Here is an 8,476-nt window from a genome sequence, read left to right as displayed (position 1 = left end):
AGAATCTACATCGATCATGATGCAAACAACAAGGTAATGGTGTCCGAAAGATAGATCTCATCACAGCACTTACTTTCCCTAAACTATCTATCTTTACAAGAGCAAAACTTCAAGAGGGAATTCTCTAATTCGATAGCCTTACAACAAACAAGCTTGCTTAACGCACTAGCTTTGAGTTCCGACTTAAAAGCTCTTAGAAGTTAAAAACCAAAAGACAAAGCGCATCGCTCTCACGCTCGTCAGTAAAGTCAGTTATTCGTCTTTTATAAACGAGTGTTGTGTACTAATAGACACTTGCTTACCGTAATCGCAAAGAAAGAACGGTTCTATCTATTCATAATCATAAGGGCTAGAGCGCCTTTCAAACAGTATAAGTTATGACTTCGCTTCTGAAAATATAGATTTCACTATGATTCATCAGCATCCACTACCAGAAGGAATTGCCTTACTTATCGCCTACTCTTTCCTTTTCATTACCAATCCGCTTTCATAACAGCGTAAAAGAAAGGAGTCTCGGTATTCATTCTAACTTCCGCTCGCAAAGAAAGAAGATATGGATTTGACTAGGGCGAGTGTAGTTTACTATGTGAGTGGAGAGATTTAAGCGAGCTAATAGCGACTCTTTCAAACCCTCCCTTTCTTTAGACTTGTAGTAAAGCTGAAAGAAATGAAACCCGTCACATCGATCAATTATAAATGTAATATTCTTTATAAGCAATACCGATCAAAGAGATAAAAGAAATTAGATGTTGGATCATGTAATATTCATCTTGATAAGAAATTATCGACATGATAAAATATATATCACAAGCAAAAGGGTTATAGCTCAGTTAGATAGAGGACCTCGTTTACACACACACCGATGTTTTTTCAGAGGAGTACATTATGGAATCAAAAAACTTATTGAGAAGTTGATGTCTTACTCCATGACTTTATCCATTTTTTAGATCAACCAGATGGTATAATATAATATATATTGTTGAAGACATTTCATATTCCATACAAAATCACAACATAACTTCTCAATCAAAGTATATCTGGATTCACAATTGGTAAACTTCTCACTCAGATAATAGATAGCTTGCTCCTTTCTTCCAGACTCATCATGTTGTCCTAACACATAACTTATTGCTACCTTAATTACTATCAAATACAAGATCAAAGGTCTTCCAAGAATACGTGGCATTAACAAAGGTAGATTCTGTAAGTATTGCTTTATTTTATCAAAAGCCTCTTGACAATCTTTGTCCCATATACCAGGGTTCTTTTTCCGAAGTAATCGAAAAATTGGCTCACATGTTGTTGTTAACTGAGATATGAATCGAGCAAATGTAATTCAAACATCCTAAGAAACCTCTTACTTCTTTCTTGATTTTAAGAACTATCATAGCTTGAATTGATTTCATTTTATCAGAATCGACCCTATTCCTTTATTGCTTATCACAAATCCTAGCAACTTTCCAAACTTCACCCCAAATGAGCATTTTGCAGGATTCAACTTCAACTAATACTTTCTTAGTCAATCAAATAATTTTCTTAGAATTTAAACATGATCTTCTTCATTCTTAGACTTGGCTATCATATCATCCACATACACTTCAATCTCTTTATGTATCATATCATGGAAAACTGTCACTATTGCCCTTTGATATATGGCTCTAGCATTCTTTAAACTAAATGGCATTACTTTGTAGCAAAATGTTCCTCATGGCGTGACAAAAACGGTCTTCTCTTTATCTTTTTCAGCCATTTTAATTTAGTTAAGCCTGGAGAATCCATCCATGAAGGAATAATTTTAACTCCTAGCAGCATTATCTACCAAGACGTCTATGTGAGGCAAAGAAAAATCATCTTTTGGACTAGCTTTGTTTAGATCCCTAAAGTCTACACATACTCTGATTTTGTCATCCTTTATTGGTACAACCACTATATTAAATACCCAATGAGTGTATTTAATAACTTCTAGAAAACTGGCATCCCACTACTTCTCTATCTCTACCTTGACCTTGAGTACAATATCCAGGCGAGTTCTTCTTAATTTGTACTTAACATGTTTACATATTTCTATCAAAGGCATTCTGTGTATTACAAGATCAATCTCCAAACCAGGCATATCTGCATAAAACTAGGCAAACACATCGATATACTCTTGTAGTAGTGAGGTTAAACTACATCTTTCTTCTATAGTAATCAGAGTTCTAATCTTTAGCTCTCTTTTATCTTATTTGGTGCTTACATTTATCACCTCTAATTCTTCTTTTGCAGGCTTTCAAGCATGCTCTGACTGGTCTACTTATCTAGTAAACTCTTTTATATAATCTTCATTCAATTCAACTTCATCCATTACATTCTCATCCTTATCAAAATTTGTCCATTCATTTTTAATGCAATATGTTTGTGGATTTGTGGAGGACTCACTTTTAGAATTCTTAAAAGCAAAAGGTGTTTTTAGTGTAAATGCATATCTTGTAGCCAAACAAAATAAGAAAACAAGATGACAATTGTTGAAGAAAATGCATGATCTCAACAATATTTTAAAAGTTGGCTCAATACTTATGAAAAGACCTTATATTGACATCTTGAGCCAAGATTTCCAACTAGGTATAAAAACACAAAGCAAACTACAACGTAAAGCATAGAAAGCATATAAAAGCAAATATAAGTAGACGCTTAATCATTACTTCTTGAAAATAACTAGGGCTTTTTCAGTCTCCTAATTCTGGAATACTTTATCAACCGAAAGCTTTCACATAAAAGCATTGGTTGGAGCCTCTTCTAGAGAGTGGATAGTTAACTAAGGTAATAGTTCATCTTCTTTTGTTATTTTTGGCTCATCATTACAATTCCAGCCTTTCATTTCACCTTCCTCTACATTTTTGATATCCATGACAACAAGTTTCTATTACAAGGCTTTCATTATGTTTTCAGGTTTCATTACATATACTAACTTGGGGAAAGAACCATGGATAGGTGAGATTACAATGTCTTCTTCTTCTGGCCTTCTATTCTAGCCAACCTTTTTTCTCGCTTCATCCTAGCAACTCTCTTATGATCCTCTTTCTTAGGCTTAAAGCCAAGCCCAAACCTCTGATCAACAGTCTTAATTTTCATTATGTTGACTCCTTTAAGATTTCTAGTAATTGGATCATTCTAGAATGGTAGCCCATGTTTCAGAAAGTACTTAGCTATCATTCTAGCAATATAAAAAATAATTGGTCTTCTCAACATCGTATTCTCTAGTACCCATTCAGTATTCACAATCTCGAAGGCATGGAGATTTTCATCTTTGCAATTTTCTACTTCAATATAAAGGAACGACACATTTCTTATCATGGACAAGGTTTCTTCTGCCTTAACTTTCACTAGAGTACCATTGATAATATACTTTAGACATTGGTGTAAAGATGATGTCACAGCCTAGAGGTATGTGTCCATGGCCTTGCTAATAATATATTATACGAAGGATGGATATCCATCACTTGTAGGGTTATCAAAAACATTTGAGGCCCTACAAACAATTTAATGTCAATGGTCCTTATTACCTGTCTAGGGGAACCATCATATGCTCTAGCTATTATAGTACTTGGTCTTATATAAGTAGCATCAATTGACATCTCATCTAGCATATGCCTCAGTAGTACATTTAAAGCTGAATCATTATCCACAAACACTTTACTGATCAGACAGTCCTTATATTTCATGTTGATGTACAAAGGCTTATTATGCTCAGTCCCTTCCGGGTCTAGCTCATCTTCAGTGAAGTATAAATAATTAGATGCTTGAATTCTTCCCACCAGATGTTCTATTATATCCTGAGTACTATCATGTGGCACATATACTTCATTCAATATCTTTTGCAATGTTTTATGGTGTAATTTAGAACTCAAGATAAGTGACATTAAAGATATTCTAAAAGGAGTTTTCTTCAACTGATCTACCACACTATACTCACTATGCTTCATCAGAAATTCATTAAACTCATATTCACTTATAGGTTTATTCACTTCCATATCTTTAAAAGCATTAACTATTTCCTTTCCTTTAGTTTTTCTCTGCCTCTCTAATTTTTCTGTTGTAAAACACCTACCACTTCAAGTTAAACTGTCGATTTCAATATGATAAATAGGAGTAAGATTCTTAATATTGAAAGAATACCCATAATTATAAAGCATTGTGCCATAACTTTCACTATTTGTGCATACAGGCTTGGTTAGGATTAGTTTTGGTGGACCACCTACAGTTGGTTAGATTCTACAAACCTCTATTTTTTTCTCTTGATAGCCTGTCATCCCAACTTCACTGCTCTCTTCTTCACTTCCTATCCTTATCATGCCGAAAATTAGCATCATTTTCATTTCTTGGTGAGATTCTTTATAATCATCAATGTGATGTCCCACCTCGCCATGAAACTTATAGTAATTATTTTCATTCATCACTAGTTCAAATTCAAATAAAAATCCAAAGTGTACCAGCATACCATATAGTCTTTCCATGGAAACCTTTAAAACTTTTTCCTTCTTACCCTTTACTCTTACAGCATTCACCCCTCCACTACTTGCAGCATGATTAGGTAAAGGGAAGTTCTCTTTAACTTCTTCTTATTATTATTGTTGCAACCGACATCACAATGGCCTTAAAAATTTTATCTTTGAAAAGAAATGGATTGCTGACATCCTATTTTTTGATGAAGAATAGTTTGTTTTAAGGAGTCGTCACTTAGTATCATGGTTACTAGAAACCCTAACTGATCAGTAGAGATTCTGTGGTACGGGACTGGTTATACAAAAGAAAAGATATTATCACCCCTTAAACGTCCTGCATAAGGCAGGCTGCATTGCTGATTTTATCATAAATTGCTAACATTTTATTGGTTTATGCTATAATGGTTTGCGTGTAATATTCCTAACTCTAGCGCTAGTGACTATTCAACTACGGGTACTTCCAACTCTGACGTTGATAAATATTGCGTAGCTATAAAAACAAAAATAAATTTAAATCATTTTTTATATCTTGACTCTGACATCAATAAATAAACAAATAAAATAAATTTATTTTTAAGCATACACATTTTATGTTTATGTAGCTAAATAAAAGTAAAATTAAATAAAATAAAATAAATTTACATTGGTATTTTTATTCATGACTCTAGCGTTAATGAATAAACCAAAATATTTATTTTAGTTTATTTTTTACATGCATATTTTTTAATTTTTTATGTAATTAAATAAAATACAATTAAATAGATTTGAATCAGTATTTTTACTCCGACTCTAGTATCAATGAATAAATATAATAAATTTGTATTTGTATTTTTTTATATATAAATAAAATACAATTAAATAGATTTGAATCAGTATTTTTACTCTGACTCTGGCATCAATAAATAAATATAATAAATTTTTATTTGTATTTTTTCATATAATAAATTTTTATTTGTATGTTTTTTTATAAATACATTTTTTTTTTTTTGGTTAAGCTGGACTCAGTTAGCCCGACCTAGTTACTAGCCACTGTTGCGAGCATGCGTGAATTATTCAAGCATTCTTGCAACATTAATAAGGGAAGTATATTACCTTTGCAAAGTAATAAGTGAAGTGAATTTGGAAAGTGGGGAAGAGGAAGAACTTACCTGGTCTACTGGAGGAGAAGGCGCGGTGTTGCTGATCGACCAGCGTCTTTCTTGTTTTCCCTTCCTTTAGTCTTTTCTTTCTTGTTCTCTGGCTCTTGTTTATGTTTGTTCACCTGGCTTGCTTTCTGATTTAGGAGATGGAGGCGTGAGGGATCACCCAAAGCTCTGCTTCGATTCCTTTTTATGCTCTTGTGCAGTCCTCTTATTCTTCCTCTAGTTTCTGGTTTTTGTCTGGGTTTAGCTTCAGTTCTGCCCCTCCCTGTTTTTGTCTTTCCCCTGGTTCTGCCCCCTTTTTCTTATCCGTGAACTTGCTCTTCGTCCATTCTTTTTCTCCTCTCGTTCCCCCTCTCGGTCCAGTCCTTTCTTTTGTTTTTCCTCTAGTTTTCGGTCCAATCTTCCCTCTTTTTTTTTGTGGCCTTCTCTGGCTTTTATAAAGCCAAAGGATGGTTGTTGTTCACATGTTCGTGCCTCACAATCATGAGGCACCAACTCCTCTATTTCTTTGAGAAGAAACAGGGGCAAAAAATTTATCCTCCTCTGTTTTTTTTTTGTTCTCTGTCGTTCGTGGCCTCTCTGTATTTTTCTCTGGTTCTCCCCTGTCTCCTCTCTCCCTTTTATAGACTCTCCAACCACTTCCTTTAACCAGTCCTCCCTTTCCAGGGCTGTTATTTTCCATGAACGAGATCATGGGCGAGAGACATGGTCCATGATTGGATCGAATCCGTTGTAGATTTTCAACATGTTGAATTAGGATGGAGAAGACGAACATGGCTATTCCACCAGCAACGGCGACATTTTGACAGCAATGAATTCCACCAGCAACAACGACGTTTCGATAGCAATGGAAATTTTCATTTTGACCCCTGAATTTTGAAAATTCAACAATTGGACCTCTAAGCAATTAAAAATTTCTTTTTATTTTGCCCTTTTAGGATTAATTTCAATTAAATCCCTAAATTATAACATTGTTTACAAAACAGTCCTTAATTTTTGAATTGTTCAATTTGGCCCTAAATCAAAAAAAAGTTAAAGATTTAATTCTTTCAAAATTGATCAATTAACTCTCAAATTTTATAATTACATCCTTGAACTTCAAATTTTTTTGTCTTAACCTCATTGTCAACTATATTTAATTTTTATTATTTGTTCAAAAATTGGGTTATGACAATTATTATTGCTGTTGTTGTTGTATTGTTGTTATTTATTTTATATATAGTTAACCTCCTTGTGGTTCGACCCCAATCTTGTCGGGTTATTTATTACTTCAACACTGCTGAACTTGGGAGAAGACATTAATTTTTTTGTCGTGTTATGAGGAAATGAAAATGCTAGTAAGGAATCAATCTTTTTTTTTGTAATGTTCATATTTAACCCCTTCCTTACTCTCAGAGATTAACTCATTATCTTTCTCGCAAGGTGCAAGAGTGAGTTTTTCAATAACCTTACCATTGCGAAGAGTGATGAATGATTTGACTTGATTCATATGTTGGTTTTCAGAACTACTTGCACTTGAATTATATTGTCCATTGGGATTTTTCTATCTTTGAGATAAAAACTTACCTTTCTCTTGAAAACTAAGAGCATATATGAATTTTGAAAGAGTATATTTAAAATATATCATGTTTTGAGCAAGTTGAGTGTTGATTGTCTTCTGCTTTTCAATAAATATATACAATGTTTCCTTAATATTTCTTCTAGGAGGTGGAGCATAATGAGGTGCATATCTGTGGGAATTTTATAAATTATGATGTGTTTAAAACGGTGGGTGTGAAGTTTATGCATTATTGTTATCACTCTTCCAATTGAAATTTGGGTGATTTCTTTAACCAGGGTTGTATGTTTGCGAGTAAGGGTTATGATTCAGCCATTGGAAACTATTTAAAGCATGGGTTTGTTCATAGAGGCATTCCTTGAAAGAAGACAAAGTTGGACAGTCATTGGTTGAGTGTTAATTGGTTTCACAAATTTGACACGCAATGTTTTGAATAGATTTTAATTGACCATTTCTTTTCAACTCTAGTGCTTTAACTTTTCTAGCTAAAGATGCAAATTTGGCTTGGAGTTCATGATCTTTCCTAAGGTTGTATATTCCTCCACTAGATGTATAAGATTAAGTTTTACCAAGTGCCTCATAAGTACCTGTAGTGTCCCAATTTTGAGCATTTTCAGCTAGCAAATCTAGGTACTTCATTGTTTTATTAGGGTATTTATCTTCAAAAGTTCTATTGCATATCAATTCCACCATTTGTCTATCTTTAGGTGTTAACCCTTTATAAAAATATGAAATCAATCTCCATGTTTTAAAACCATGATGAGGGCAAGTATTAAGCAAGTCTCGATACCTATCCCAACACTGATAAAATGTCTATCTTGATTTTTGAGTGAAAGTGGTTATTTGTTTTTTGAAAGAATTTATTCTTTAATACAAAAAAAACTTCTTTAAAAATTATTGTTACATTTCATCCCAAGCATGAATGGATCTTGATCTAAGATTTTATAGCCATTTTTAGCTTTATCTTTTTATAAAAAATGAAAAGGCTTTAATGGTGTTTATGCTACAATTTAAGTCATTATAAGTGTTACAAACTTCTTCAAATTCTCTTAAATGCAAGTATAGATTTTCTAGATCTAAGCCATGAAAAGAAAATAAAATTAAATAATGCCTAACTTAAAATTAAAATGAGATGCATCGTGAAAAAAACTATGCATGAGGGTGTACTTGTTCTTGTAGGATTCATATATTCTCTAAGTGTTCTAATACGATTATTCTCATTATGAAGCAATTAGTTATCTTCTTCGGCTATATTTTTTGAAAATGATGAGGATACCTTACAAAGTCTACCACTT

Source organism: Populus euphratica, unplaced genomic scaffold, assembly GCF_000495115.2.
Source record: "Populus euphratica unplaced genomic scaffold, PopEup_1.0 scaffold666.1, whole genome shotgun sequence".
Classification (NCBI taxonomy): domain Eukaryota; kingdom Viridiplantae; phylum Streptophyta; class Magnoliopsida; order Malpighiales; family Salicaceae; genus Populus; species Populus euphratica.
This window is presented reverse-complemented; position numbering follows the sequence as displayed.